Below are 15,713 nucleotides of genomic sequence, written 5' to 3'. Positions count from 1 at the left end.
TCTAGAAGTTCTATTTGTTTACATTTCAAATGTATTTGATAATTTAAAAATATTCTTTGCTTTCAGTTCCATTGTTATTGTACTATATTAGTATTTTAAATGTTTTTGTTATATTATTTTTTAAATTGTATAAAACATAATTAAATGGTATTTTATGTCTGAAAATTCCAAAACCTCATCTTTTGAAGGACTGATACAGTTGTCACTCATGGCGTCTTCTTTCCTTGTATATTTGTGGGTTTTTTTGACTGAATGCTCCTTTTTCTTGAGGGTTTTTTGTTTTATTTTTTTGTGTGTGTGTGTGTGTTAAATATTGAGACCTTCTTTGAAAGTTTGTCCTCCAGTAATGATTTACATTTGTTCCTTCTAGGGATCTGAGACTTTTCTAATCCATGACAACTTTTAATCAAGCACTTACTTGAAACTTTTGCGATAATGCTGGTGAAACACTGAGGAAACACACACTGATGGTGACAGATTTCCAGGGGAGAAAATCTCAAACTCAGTGATAAGTTTTCACCTGCACGATGTTATTAGAATTCTTCCATAGTTGACATGTGGGGTCCAAGATTACTTCTAGTTCACTTTTACATTGAAGGTGTAGAACTTTGAATTCCCAGAAATATCTGGAAGCTTCCTTATAGCCTTTCTATCTGCATTGGATGTTTCTTGGGCCTTTCTCCTTAAAGCCTTTGAAAACTAAAGCGGAATTTCTCTTACCAAACTTTCTGCCTTGATATGTATGTGAGCTTAAGTGCTCTGCTTCCTTCTTTGAGATCCAACTCCTACTCTCTTTTAATTGCTTTGTAATTCTCAATGCTTGTGTCAGTTCATTAATGTGTTTTAATAGATTTGAAAAATATTTCGCTCAGCATTGTCATTTCTTGCAATGACAGGAGCAGTCAGAGTATCTAATCCACTCCTTAAAACACAGTGTTAATTTTGTGCAGTTTTGGGAGTACTATATATACTTTAGTTATTCAAACACTTATGCTGTTGGCATCATTAATACTTAACTTGTTTAGAATGATATTAGGAAAGAAACTTCTGTTTTTCTGTTACTAAACCAAACACATTTTCTTCTGATATTCTAGTTGTTCTTTTGTCATTGCTATGGGCAATGGATCCTTCTGAAATGTGACTGCACCAGGCAATTTTCTGTATTTGTCTTCTGTAATTTTCTAGCAGCTTGTTTGAGTTTCAAAGCAGAAAATAATTCTTTCCATATGCCAAAAAAACAACTCATTTAAATAAGCCTGGTTCATGGTTTATCAAGTTGATTACAGAAGGTCTTTGAAAATATAAGAGTTTATATTATGGTTTTGGATAAATTATTTTCTCTTGTGTCATTTATATTTTACTGGAAAGCAAACATGTAATTTGTAATGTCATGCCATTGTAGTAATAGAGCAAGTGGGCATGTGTCTCTCTATTCATCAAAGTCATGTGCATACCATATCAATGCCAATGATGAAAGTGTTTCCTGTGCATTGTAAGGACCCAAGTAAGCTAAGTGGCTCCATCAGGACAAGGCCATATCACTGGTTATAGGAGTGAAGCATGTGCATGATGTAGAATGGAGAACATTTTTGGTTTTGTACATGTAATGTCTAAGTTAGCTATTTCCACCATGTAATTCAAATCAAGGGAGTGTGAAAGCCTTTCCAAAATTACAGCACATAGTATATGATGATAAACTGGTTTTTTTTAAAGGTTGTATATTCATGCCTTTTAGAGTCTATTTTTTCCAGAGCGGATAAGAACAGCATGAATTAAATAGCAAACATATGTAACTGGTTAGGAACAGATATATGACATTATATCTCACAGTCAGAGAGTGTAACAATTTTGAAATTAAAAAGTTCAGGTCCCTGGCTGGGTAGCTCAGTTGGTTAGAGTGTCTTCTCAATATGCCAAGGTTGTAGGTTCAATCCTCAGTCAGGCCAAATACAAGAATCAACCAATGAATGCAAAAATAAAACAACAATTCAATCTCTCAATATCTATCTATCTATCTATCTATCTATCTATCTATCTATCTATCTATCTACCTATCTGTCTATCTATCTGTCTATCTATCCATCTATCTATCATCTCTCCCCCTCACCCCCCTGTCTCTAAAAATAAATACATTAGACAAATCAGAAGTCTCCACTGAAGAGTCAGAGGTCTTGTCATCACAGCGAACTAACAAATCAGCACAAAACCATTCCTGCAGTGGTTCCTCTCTGCGAATAATCTCGATGTCAAAGAAAAGAAAAACCACCAAAGCAAAGCCAAACTAAAAATTTAAAACTAATTACACTAGTCAGATTCTTGATAGACTTATGTGTACTCTGCCTTTAAAATGCAAAAGAAGTCCCATATACTTCAAATTCTATAAGAGCTTTAATTTTTTATTTTACTATAATACACAAGATAATTATAAAATAATTAAATGCATGCAATTTGTTTCAATGAAGATCTAAAGCCTCTCCCCACTACTCCTTAAACACTGACCCATCATGGAAAGCTAGTTTCCCCTGAAACCAGTGAAATACCTTTTGAGTATTTCAAAAAACATGACAAGGAGAAAAAAAATGGCACTTGAAGTAGGCTTGTTTTTATTTAAAACAGTAGTAATTACAACAAGACATAATTACATTCTATTTGGCATACTAGAATAGCATTTTTTTTCTTTCCCAGTGGAGTTTGGAGATTATGGATAAAAAAGGAACACATGAAAAATAACGACTCATGTGTAATGTATTTCTGAGAAATGTTACAGAGCATCAACAATGCACCTAAGATTTTTCTTCTGATTTCGTATATACCTGATACTCATGATTTCTTACTTTTCTAAGTGCATAATATAATGAGTATAAGTAAATATAAGGCATGGTTCTTGTCCTCAGACAAGTTATAATCCAGCTGAGATGAAAAAACTGTGTACTTCTTCTATGTGGATATTTCCTTGCCTAAAAGTGTTAAGGTTTCTTTTCGAGCCAGTTGTGACTGTGGCCACTAGTTTTCTATCCTTTTTGTCTCCATAAGATTTTATCATTTCTGTAAAGGTAAAAAGAAACCGATTTCACACCATATATTTGGGGACTGGCTTATTAGTACATTGAGAAAAGGCTGGAAGACTAAGCCGAGAGAACATACACTTTTCTTTCGCATCTCCGTTCCATAGGCATGACCCTTCTGTAGAGAAAGACTCCTCAGCAGGCACCACACTTGTTCACTTAGAAAGATGAAGACGATAACCAATGGTATGAGGGATGTGAGGCAGTGTATGATTGTAAAAGGTACAAGTGTGCCGAAGTTGCCTATCATCTTTGATTCTCTGACATACTTCTCTGAGAATTTGTCTGCTGTGGCCTAGAAAGTCTGCCAGGCACATGATGCTACCTACCCCGGGCTACACCGGACTTAGTCACCAGGGGAAATGACCCAGTTCCAGTCAGTGAAATTCTTTCTTCCAGGCATTTCAGTTTGCAACTCAGAGAATCCAATCATGGGATTCAGGTTCTAGATTGAGGAAGGAGTACAAAACTAGGACTAAAGGGCGTTTGTTGCCATATTCAAAGAAAATCATAGAAATGGAATGTGTTTCTGCAGAGAAATGTGGCATTCAAAGAGAGAAGTGGAGCCTTACAATAAGATCCACTAACCACAGGGCCTGGGAAAGATGAGGAAAGATGGGAAGGGACATCCTATCCTTCTAATTTCTGACTCCTGTCTTTGCAAGACCAGAAAACAAATTTGCCTTTGAATTCCATAAGATTATTTTGAATTATTTCAGTAAGTCCTGACTTAAGCTTCTTGAAATCAATTCTTAGTAGTAAATAGAGAATATACTAATTGCTGACACAGTATCTTTCTCCTTCCCTACAAAACTCCTATATTGTCAAGTGTAGCTATGTTTCCAGCTAAAAGGCTTATTTCCTAGCCTTTTTGCCGCTAGGAGTTATTATAAGTTCTGGCAGATGAGAAATTAGTAGGTGTGCTATGTAGGACCTCTGGGCTGTCTCTGCAGGGAGACAAAAACTGCTGTATTTCCCCTTTTCTGTCCCTTCTTCCTGCTACTTGATACATAAACCCAATGAAGCAGAAATGACGCAGCCTTTGGGGTAATGGAAGGCCACGAGGATAAAAGCTCCTCATAAGGATGTTGGAGTAGGACGTGGAGGAAGCTTGAGTCCTTGATGGTTTTGAGGATTACACCAAGAGTGGGCAAACTTTTCCTCTAAAGGGTGGTGATTACTCAGCAGTGCTATTGTAGACAATATAGAAATGAATGTTGCTGACCGTAGTTCAAGAAAAAGGGCTGCAGGATACTGATCTTTGCTCTAGATCATTCTTCAACGGCTCACCACCAGATTTCATTTGGGATAAATGAGATCTGTTGGGATAAACCCTTCAGAGTTCATGCCACTGGTATATTCACCTGAACCTGACATGCGAATACCAAAATTAAGACTAAAAGTAATAAATGATAACTTCTGGGGGGCTCTGCCTGCAGGGCCCCCCAGCCACCATGGATGAGAATAAGTCTACCAAGACATGATCTGCTTGGGGAGGAAAGGTGGCCCATCTCTCAAAGGAGAAGGACCAAGAGCCTTTTCCTCAATGGGCTTTTATTGGGTTCAATTTGCACAGGAATACAGGTAAAGCTCATCAATCATTGTCAGGCAGTAAGGATCAAACAATAGATAACAAACAAAGAACTCTGAGGGCTCATTCTGAGTCAGGGTCAGTTAGCTAAAGGGCTATAAAACTTTGGGAAACAAACTCGTTTCAGGCTTGGACCCTTATCATTTAAATTGAGGGTTTTATGTATTCTTTCTTAGGCCTGATCGCCCCAAGGAACCTGCCCTTTCCAGCACAGGGCCGCACTGCCCTGTGTCATTGTTTCAGGTTTAAGTCAGGGAGGGGAAGTACGGCAGCCAAGAGATTAGACTTCTTGCAGACAGAATGAGGACTCAGGCTATGTAAAAGCCGAGGGGCAAGGATCCATCACCCCCTTTTTCCATAGCCCCCCAAGTCCTTCCCTGAGGGCCTCTTCGTGACCGTGCCTGCCTTAGGTCGTCCCTCCCTTGAGGAATCTTCCCTGTCATTGGCTAACTGGTCATGCACTGGGGGCCAAGCAGGGTGAAGTAAAGTGGGCAGAGGCAGCGCCCCTGCCAGGGAGATAAGCTTTGTCTCTTTAGTGGCTTATGGTCCCAAGGTCTCTCACTCAGCTTTAGCCATGGGGGTATAGAGCTTCTGAAACCAGGAAGGGCGGTTTCCAATAATAACTGAAATAAATTGGACTTCAGATGTAGAGATCATTTTGAGCAAAGCCCACCTGGAAAGTTTAACTGAATATGGGATCTGAAATGCATCTTGAAAAGAGACCACTCTTTATATAGGAGAAAAGGAAAAAAATATGATAAAATCGAAGAGAAGATGTAAGACACTATACTTAGTGTGTTGAGGCTTGTTTGACTAGAGTGATGGACTTGGTGAGAGAGGAATCAGAAACAAATTTAGTATTATGTTCTATGTTAAAAAGCACTGGAAGCAAGGGTAATATATATGTTTTTCTTCTCTTTTGTTATAATTCACTGTCTTGTGTAACCCAGCCTGTCCCTTCCCCTCCCCCCACCTCCTCCTCTTTCTTACTTTCTCTTTTCTCTCTCCCAGCCTCTTTCCTGATCCTCAGTCATCCTGGGATAAACATGAGGAAGGATGCTGTAATGAAGTCATTAGAGAAGCATTTATGGGGAAGTTGCACATTTATTCTCCCTTACCCCTCATTTTTGGGGTTTGAAAGGCACTTTTCCATCTGTTTCTGGCCACATACAGAATATTGAAAGTTAGTTTGTTTACTCTCAAGGAATTTCTAGATTTAAAAAGACAGTGCATTATAATTGTTCCTAAAAACCCTTTCCCCTTTTCCCCTGAAATTCCCTCCCCTCTCCCCTCTGGTCACTGTCAGCCTGTTCTCAATAATGGGGGTGGGATGGGGGGGTGGGGAGTGGAAACCGGAGGGGGGTGGGAGGGCTGGGGGTTGGGCTGGGGGGAAAAGACAGAGAACTATACTTGAACAACAATAAAATTAAAAAAAAAAAGACAGTGCAGGTCAGGCAAAAGACGAGATAATGCAGAGAGAGCCAAAGGCCCCACTCCTGAAAACTTTATGTACCTCCTGCCTCATCTGCACCAGCTAGTTTAAAATCTCATTCAAAGTGTAAAAATTCTTCCTACTCTAACTTTCTATTTGCTCTCTAACGTCTACTTGTTTTCTATATTTCGCTGTTTGCCTTCTTTGTAGTAAATAGATGTTTTATTTTTTAATACCAATTTTTAATTTTTCCTGCATATTTGAAAATATTTTTAACATTTTTAGTCACTATATTTTATTTTGCCTATATATTCTAAAGTATTTTTAATATTGATAGCCACCAATCTGACATACAAAACTGTGTAAATTTAAGATGCATAATGTGTTCCTTTGCTGTAGTTATGTATTATAATTATGATTGGGGTAATGATATTTATCACATTACATAATTATAGAACAATATTGTCTGTATTCATCATACTGTGAATTAGATCTCCATAGCTTATTTACTGCTTGTTTTAAGTTCATACTTTTAAATATCAGTCTTACCTTCCTACCCCCATCCCCAAGGAACCACCGTTTACCTCCTTTTTTGTTTTTGTTTGTTTGTTTGTTTTATAAGTTTGGCCATTTCGGATTTCACATGTAAGTGAGAGCGTGGAGTATTTTCTTTCTCTGTCTGGCTTATCTATCTCACTTAGCATAAGGTGTGCAAGATCCATCCATGTTGTTGCAAATGGCAGGGCACCTTTCTTTCTCATGTCTAAATAATAGATATTTGAATAAATAGATGTCTTCTAATGTACATTTTTAATTCCCTTGTGTTTTCTCAACTGCGTTTTTGGAGTTATTTTCTTAGTGATTATCATGGGATCACAATTAGCATTTCATTTCTAACGATTTAGTTAGGATTAACATTAACTTAATTTCATAGTAAACAAAAGTGGTGTTTCCACGTAGCTCCATTTCTCTTCTCCTGGTTGTTTTCTACAGCGACTTTCCAATCTAATTCTGTGAAATCTATATTTGTTGTCATGTGTAGCCACTGAAGTCTCTGATCAGTTGACTTAATGGTCAACTAATAACTCATCATATATTTCCTTTACACCCCAAGCATAAGTCTCCTAGTTTTTGTTAGGGGCTCCACGTGCATGTGAGGGCTTGCCTGCAACACTCAGCCCTGACACCACTGGCTGGGCCCTCACTTCCCGAGTTCCTTCACGTTCAGGCAGAGAGAGCTCCGGGCCTCCTCGGGCCTTTCTCGAATGTGTGCGCAGACCTCAACCTGTGCACATTCTTATCTATGCTAATGACACGCCACATTCTCAGGAATATGTTGGTGCTTTTCAAAGAGCCTATGGATGACTTGTTTCCCAGCTTTTCTTTTTAAGCTTTTGGTTTATTCTATTGTCTGTTCCAACTGTGATCCACTTCCTCGGGCAGCCATGAACTTAAACAATTGCCTGTGTTTGAACAAATAACCCCAGGGAGTATTTGAACTAGGGAAATTTTAATCCAGGTCAAAAAAATACAGACTTTCCCTGGCTGGTGTGGCTCAGTTGGTTGGCGCATTACCCCATAAACCAAAAAGCCACAGGTTCAATTGTCAGTCAGGGTACATGCCTGGGTTGTGGGTTTGACTCCTGGTTGAGGCAACCAATTGATGTTTCTCTCTCACATCAGTGTTTCTGTTCCTTTCTCCTTCCTGTCTCCTCTCTCTAAAATCAATAAGCATCTCCTTTGGTGAGGATAAAAATTATACAGCCTTATAAATAAGGACTTCCAGGAAACCACCAAACAGGTCAAATAATGACAATTACCTGTGATTGGATTTAGAAAAAGTTTCGACTCTGTTATGTCTCCTGAATGAAGGCTGTGAGTGTGTGTGTGTGTGTGTGTGTGTGTGTGTGTGTTTGAGGTTACAGTGCAGCTCAATAGCTGGGGATGGGACTCAAGTAAGTTAAAATACCACAGAGCTCATAGTTCCTACCAAGACTCAGTTACTTTTCTTGAATAAACATGGATTGATGCAAGCCTTGGTTTAATTCCAGAGTCCCACAGGTTAATTTGATTTTATAAGTTTTCTTATTGCTTTATAAAAGGCATAATGTTTGGATGTCTTTATTCTTTTCCAACACCCTTGTCCTAACTTTTTTGCTATTCAATAATTTACAGTAGAGAATTTTACTTTTGTTTCAGAAAATCATTATTGGAGTATCAAGTTTTAGTTTTTATATGCCTGAAAGAACAATATACACAAACTAAAATTTATTTTCAATTTATCTCCTTACTTGTTTCCAACATTGACATGAGACAAATAAATTGTTATATATCAAATAACATCTGAGTGATAAGTTTCTTATTTTTCTTTTTTGGGGAGAAGTGGTTGGATTTAATTCTTGAAATAGGGTGATAATGGCAAGGATGTATTTAAACCTTATCCATTAAAAAAGAAGTCTGCAAAGAATCCTATATTAAGTCCAGTCCTTGACCTCTACCTTCCCTACTTAAATACCCAAATATTCCTAAATTTAGTACTATATACATAATCTGTTATATCTGCTTAAAGAATTTTAAATTTTCTGATCTAAATTTTAGAGAATTGTCTTTCTAAGTTCTGTGTACAGTATTTAATTGCTTCAAACAGTAGTAATACGGCAGAAAAATCTTTAACAAAGTCTGGCGTCATGCAAGAAAGAAGCGGAACTATTGAGTTTACACCTTCTGTATTTTCTGCCAGACTTACTTTAAACAATGGCACATGCACCCTTCTCAGAGTTGCTCCACATAAACCTGAGTGTGGGAGGAGACCCAAATGAATCTTCTTTGTTCTTCCCAAGACCCTATGTATAAAGACACACAAGTGACCTCTAAGTAATATGTGCTGCAAAGCCTTTTTCTTTTTTTTGGTCTAATTTGTGGATGAAGACAGTAGTAGGCACTCAATAAATGCTTGCTAAGTGGTTAGTCCTCAGTACATTGTTGTCCTCCAATCATTTTTCTGAGGAGTCGATTCAGTGAACAATGATACGACTTCGTATCTTCATATGTCTGCCACATGTTCACTAAGGAGATCTATGAAACTCCATTACACCTATTCTAGTGCTTTGCAGATTAACGCATCTGGGTTAGGTTCTTAAGTACAAAGGGTTACCTATTGAACCAAGACTGACTTTGCTTTAAAGGCCCTAAATGTGCTGACTTCATTTGACACTTCTGTCTTTTGACAGGAGAGTCTCAGCGTCCTGAATAATGGTAAGTAGGGCATTATGATAGATGTGGACTTGGTGAGTGAAGAGCATCATTGTGTGGACTCTCTGCAAGCCCAGGAAGACGAGACTGACAATTTATAGTAGAATAATCTTGTGTTCAGTCCCTGCTCAGAAATTAACTATATGGCTTTTTAGTGGATGTTTCAGGAAGCTGTCATGCTTAAGAATTTTGAGAAATGATGATCAGATGAAGTACTCTAAGAGGAGTTAAATAATGATTTAAATAGGAGTGTAGGAGCTATGGGGGAGAAAATCTTGAATGATTCACTCTAAAGACTATTAGTTGAAGGAGAAATTAAATTCTAAAGGTTATGATTATATTTTATATGGCATTAAAAAACTCCTACTAAATCTAATTCAAAATTCTAGACAAGAAAGCGTGGGGTGACATGATTATTATTAAAAAGTACAGAGACTCCCACACACACTCAGGCCCCGTAGAGTCAGTCACAAACAGAGTGGTAGCTACAGACAGGTAGCCCACGGCCAGCCATACACAATGGCTGGCGGTGACCTATATGTGAACCTCACTTATGTGGACCAAGAACAGACACAACTAGCAGTGGGCTTCAGACGACACCAGAGCTCGACCCAACTAGCCACACACATCATAACAAGTTTGGCAGTCATAGCAGATCTACCTAATACATAGAGAAAAAATGGATGGACAAAGAAAAATGTTCTGAAAAAAGAACAAAAGAAATGGCCAGAAAAAGAATTAAATGAGGCAGATGAAAAGGAAGCAACCAAAATGCCAGATGAAGAGTACAAAATAATGATTATAAGGATGCTCAAAGACCTTAGGGGAAGAATGGATAATCTCAACATAAACAAAGAGATAGTAGGCATTAAAAAGACATAGAGACTATAAAAAAAGAATCATTCAGAAATAAAGAATACAATATCTGAATGAAGAATACATTGCATTAAGAAAATAGTGGTTTTAAAACATTTACATTCAAGTAGCTTGTTATCATAGCTGAATTATCACAAAGGAAAATACATTTACTACTCAATCAGCTTCTCCTTTATCATCAAGTTTAATGCTCTAGTGCTAAATCGTTCCAGCAATGACATAATCCCTATCCCCCTCACCTCCTTCACATTCTCTGGTAATTCCACTTCCCTTGACCTCATCTTTTATTCTTTCTGCCAGTTAGTCCATGGCTATTGGAAGGCAGGAGAATGAATGGCTTAGAGTTCAAACTGTGCTTAGATTCAGTTCCTGGCTTTCACCATTACCTCCTATAACCTTGGGCAACTTTCCTAATTTCTCTGTCCCTTTGGCAGTTACTATCATTCATGTTTATAAATTGTATGGAAAAAAATGTATACATATAAAGGGCCAGTTGGCCAATTTAGATTTTCACTCTAATATAAAAATCTTAGAGTAGGACGAACCATGAGCGGTATAAAGGATCAAAGAAGAGAGAGATTTTTATAGGCTCTTTTTTCCATCTCTTGTGTTCTTCTGAGTTCTATAATACTGGAAAATTATATAATACTTCATTCTTCTTTATACCAGAATGCTTAAAATAAAACAGCCTTTAAAAACTAATACTGTTCTTTCTACAGAGGTGTAATTTTATAAATGATTTGGGTGAAAAAATTAAAAACACTATTAGAAAACAATTGTTATTGCATAATTCATGATATTTAGGTAGGAGAGCTAACCTTTTCCAAAAAAGATAACTTTCTCCCCAGAAGAAAACATCTGGCTCTTTTATATATGCATAAAAATATATGCATCTCTGAGTAATTTAGGCATTTGTTTCTCCCAAAATATCCTGGAGGATTTTTCACAGTAAATAAGAATTAAAAGTCATTTTAACTCTAAAGTGTCTGTTATTATCCATATTCTTCAACTAAACACTTTAAAATGTAAAAATAGAGAATTAAAAAAAATACAACTTTAACCTCACATTAATATAAACAGAATTTGATCAATCTTTCCAATGTCATTGATTCTAATTCTATGATTACCCAATGAAAATATGACCTATGGAGTACTACTTTTGCTTATTAATATTATTATGCCAAAGCATAGCTTCATATTTGTTCATTGATCACTGTTGTAAGTATTCATTTACTCCAGAGATAAATCCAAACACTATATAATTTATTTATGTGATTTTGGGTAAGATGTCATATTTTGCAAAGTAACTTTGTCATGTTTATAATGCAGTTAGACATGAACAGAGATCTTTATTTTTCATTCCTTTTTTGGTAAAGGCTATTTGTTTTGGACTTCTGTTTGTGTCTCCCCACAGAATCCATATGTCTAACACCCAAAAGGCCCTACCTTCTAACACCCAAAGTGACAGTGTTAGAAGCTAGGGCCTTTAAAAGGAAAGAAGATAAAAATGAGGTCACGAAGGTGGGGCCCCACGTGGACCACAGCAAGCCAGGAAGCGAGCTAGCATCAGACATGGAAACTGCATTCCCCTTCATCTTGGACTTCCCAACCTCTAGAACTGGGAAAAATAAATGTTGGTTATGTAAGCCACCTACTATGTATATTTTTGTACAGCAGTCCAAGCTGACTAGAGCATCATTTGAGTTCTGTTCTTGGGATATTATTTTGTAATTAACTTTGAAGTCTAGAGTAATCCAAGGACCCTTGGTAGTTTTCATGGTTCTAGTGCTTTCATAACCCAACTCTATTATGTTATATGTTAGGTATATATAAAAGAGCTAGGTTGGATTTGTCTATGTGATACATAAATAAAAAATAATAATTATAATTAAATTTTAAATAGACAAGGCAATTTGAAAAAAAGGGGAATAGAATTGAGAAATATCTGTTGAAGATAATGAAACATGCCATTGTTTTTATAACTGATAATACTCTGGGCTGTTTCAGTGCCTTTGTGCATAGCAACGGGTTTGTAGAGTGTGAAATTTGCCAAAGGTCAGGTGACCTAAGGAACTAAAAACTCTTTTTTGAGCACATATTATGTACAGGCCACTCCACAGTCTCATGTTTACAGATGCAGGGAAGGAAACTTAGAGATTAAGTAGCTTGCCTAAGGACACAAAGCTCAGGAAGAGCAGATGTGAGGATTAGAGCTCATACTCTGGTGAAGTATCATGCTTTCTTGCTGCTTTGGATGCTCTGTTGGCTGTTTCTTTTTTCTCATGTCTTGTCTAATTGGTCAGTAGTTCTATCTCTAACAGTTATACCCTAGCAATAAAGAGAGAGAGGGAGACAGGTAAAGATCCCTGGCATATAATAAATAGCAATTGGCTCTATTGCCAATTACACAGTAATTTAATTCACATCTTTGTGACTCAGGGAGCACACATTGCATAAAGATCCTCTCCCTCTTTTTATTTCCATCTAATTATTATAACTTTCATTATCTCAAAAGTAATATTACCATATTTGTGCTGCATGAGGTTTGAAGAGGTTAATGTTGCTGAGTTTGGAATTTATGTTTTCTGCTCTATTCTGTCTTCTATTGGCACCAAGAGTGAGAAGGCTGTTAACTGAAAGAAGGAAAAGTCTCATTGATTCCTATAAGGTATGACTTCTACATTTGGGCTCCCAGCATGATATTAAGCCCCACCCAAGTAACTAAACTCCAAACTTTGTACACATAACATATAGTAACTTCACGCTCAAGACTCTTTGGTACGTGTGTGGTTTTTACCACTGTTCCTCAACTCCCAGGTTTCAAGCTTACGGCCCAAAGGAATATATTCTAGAGGCTGGAAAGCTAATCTTCTATTACCTTCTTTTCCATCTTTTAAAATTGGAAGTTTATTTTAAAGAGGTGTGTTTTATGCTGAGGGAGAAGGAGTGTTGGGCTACGAAAGGACAAAGTTCAGTTCGTGTCTGATAGTGCTTTCTGACTCTGCCAGATCAGCGGTGCATGAACTTCAGTTCCTGAGGCTGTTTAGAGGATGTAATGAACAGCACATACAATTTTGCTGTAAACATGGAAGCAAGTTCCATGATTCAGGTTTTCGTGGTAATTGTTAGAACATGAGATGTAATCAATTCAATGGACAAGTATCTTGTGACACGTTCAAGATTCCCAAATGAGTTGGCATCAGATCTCTCCCGTGTGGTCTGGGTACACATGAGAGAGGAGAAGGGAGCTCTGTTGATGGGATTCGGAGGGGAGATGGCCCATGGAGTGTGGGGGGCTCTCTCACCCTAGGGTATTAAAAATGCTAACCCAGTACTCTAGAGCTAAGAGCCAGGTGAGAATTCAAATCATCCATGACACAACAACAGCAGCACATAACCTACAAATTAAGTAGCTTCCCTTATATGCCAGACACTATGAAAGCAATGAGCATTCATATTCTTACTGTATTTATTCATTCAGTACCTATCTCATCTTATGTGCCATGTCGCAGGTCCTGTTCTGGGCATTGCAATTGCAATGATGAGCAAGCCAGACAAGTGTCTGCTTTCCTGGAGCTTCATTTTGTGAGAAGTTATATTAGATGAGGTGGTCAGGGAAGGCTAAGTGCAAAGCAATGATTGAAATTAGACCTGAAGGATGAGAAGCCAGATATAATAAAGAGCAGAGGATGGCACAGTCTAGGTAGAAGAAAGATCAGGTGCAGAAGGACAAGTACAGAGTGAACAACTTGGGACTATTGAGGAATTCAAAGAAGGCCAGTGTGGCTGGAGCACGCTGAGTAAGGAAGAGAGGGATGAGAGCTGACACTGTCGAGATAGGCAAGAGTTAAGATCAGTGTGTCTTGTAAGCCCTGGGAAAGAGTTTGGATTTTATTTTAGATACAAAGCAAATACTCACACAGGGGAATGGTATTATCTGTTTCACATTCTAAACAGACCATTATTTAGTTAGGCAGAACATGCTTTGTAGAGGGGTCCCATGTGGAAGCAGGGATTGAATCGGCACCTACTGCAGTAATTTAGGCAAGAGATGCTGGTGGCCCCAGTTAGAAGATTGGGTCTAGAAGCAGAGAGGCATCAGAGGATTTGGGGATGAGGGTGAAGGATTGTTGGTAAGATGTATGTAAGGAGCGAGTATGGTTTTAAGTGAAAAGGAAAAGTCAAGTTACCAAAGAGATGGATGTGTGAATGTTGAGAGTCAGTTTTAGTTAGGATCCTGGTTGGACTGGTACAAAATGCTCCTCCAAAACAGAGGCTTAAATAAGCTAGACATTTTTTTTTCTTTGTAACAGTCTGAATATAATAAGTAGATCATGACTGAGGTGGTAGGGAATGGTGGGGACCTAGGGCTCTATTACTTTTCTGTTCTGCTATCTGCAACTTAAGTTGTTAAGTTGTTTTTTTTTTTCCTATGGTTTGGAGAAAAGAAAGAAGGAAGGTGCATTTTTTAACTTCTGAGGGATACAACTCTAAAGCTGTATTTATCACTTCCACCCTTATCCCATTGTCCCAAACCAAGATATATGGACCCACATTCCTGCAAGTAGGGTTGGGAGGCAGGAAAATGTGTCTTTAGCTGGGTGGCCACATGACTGAGAAATACGGCCACCTGTATCCATATGACCTAACTGTTAGAACTAAGGGCTGAGAGCATCTGTGTCAGCGTGCTTAGTTGTTTGTTCCAGGCCAGAAGAGATAAGACTATAAATCAATAAATAGCTTCACTATTTGCTTTAGGAAATTCTTATAAATCAGTTGATCTGTGACAGCTTTATTTTGCTCATCTGTTCAAATACGTTACTCTATAAAAAAAAGTTTACTTCTCTGCACCTACTGTAAGACCTTTGCTTCACTGTGTCCACCATTCCTGAGCTATGATGTCTGGAACTGTGTCCAATCCCCATCAGTGTCTTTCCTGGAAAAGCCTGCTTTAAACCAATGAGACAAGGATCTAAAGCCTATAAAAATCTCACTTCTAAACTACCCTTACTGATAATACTCCACGACTTTGTCAAAGCAGTGTTCTTTCTCCCTTACTCAAGTGAATTTAGATAATCTTAGTTTTTGCTTTATAAAGGCCAGTTATAGTTCAGAAATTGCAACTGTTCTTGAGGTTCACCAGGAACCAACTGAGATGGCTCTTAATGACATAGCATAAGACCCTGGAATGTCCTCTACAAGAATGGTGGGCGAGTCTCGAATTGGGTTGGAGTTCCATTATTTTTCATTGGGCCACAAGTGCTAACTTTGTATTTCTTCCTAGCAAATTATTTTCTTTTCAAGAATCCTTTGGTAACTAATTGGACTTATAAACTCTCATCCTTGATACAAGTGTTCCTTGTGACTAATAAAAGTACTGTTTTGCTTGCCCCTGTTTGTTCTTCTTTCTGTATATTTTAAAATCATAAGAGTGTGTGTGTGTAGGGAGAGGATGGGTAGAGTCTTGATAAAACCATCTTTGAAAACAAGTCCAGAA

The sequence above is a fragment of the Desmodus rotundus genome, chromosome 13 (genome assembly GCF_022682495.2).
Source record: "Desmodus rotundus isolate HL8 chromosome 13, HLdesRot8A.1, whole genome shotgun sequence".
Lineage (NCBI taxonomy): Eukaryota > Metazoa > Chordata > Mammalia > Chiroptera > Phyllostomidae > Desmodus > Desmodus rotundus.
Note: the sequence above shows the minus strand (reverse complement) of the source record.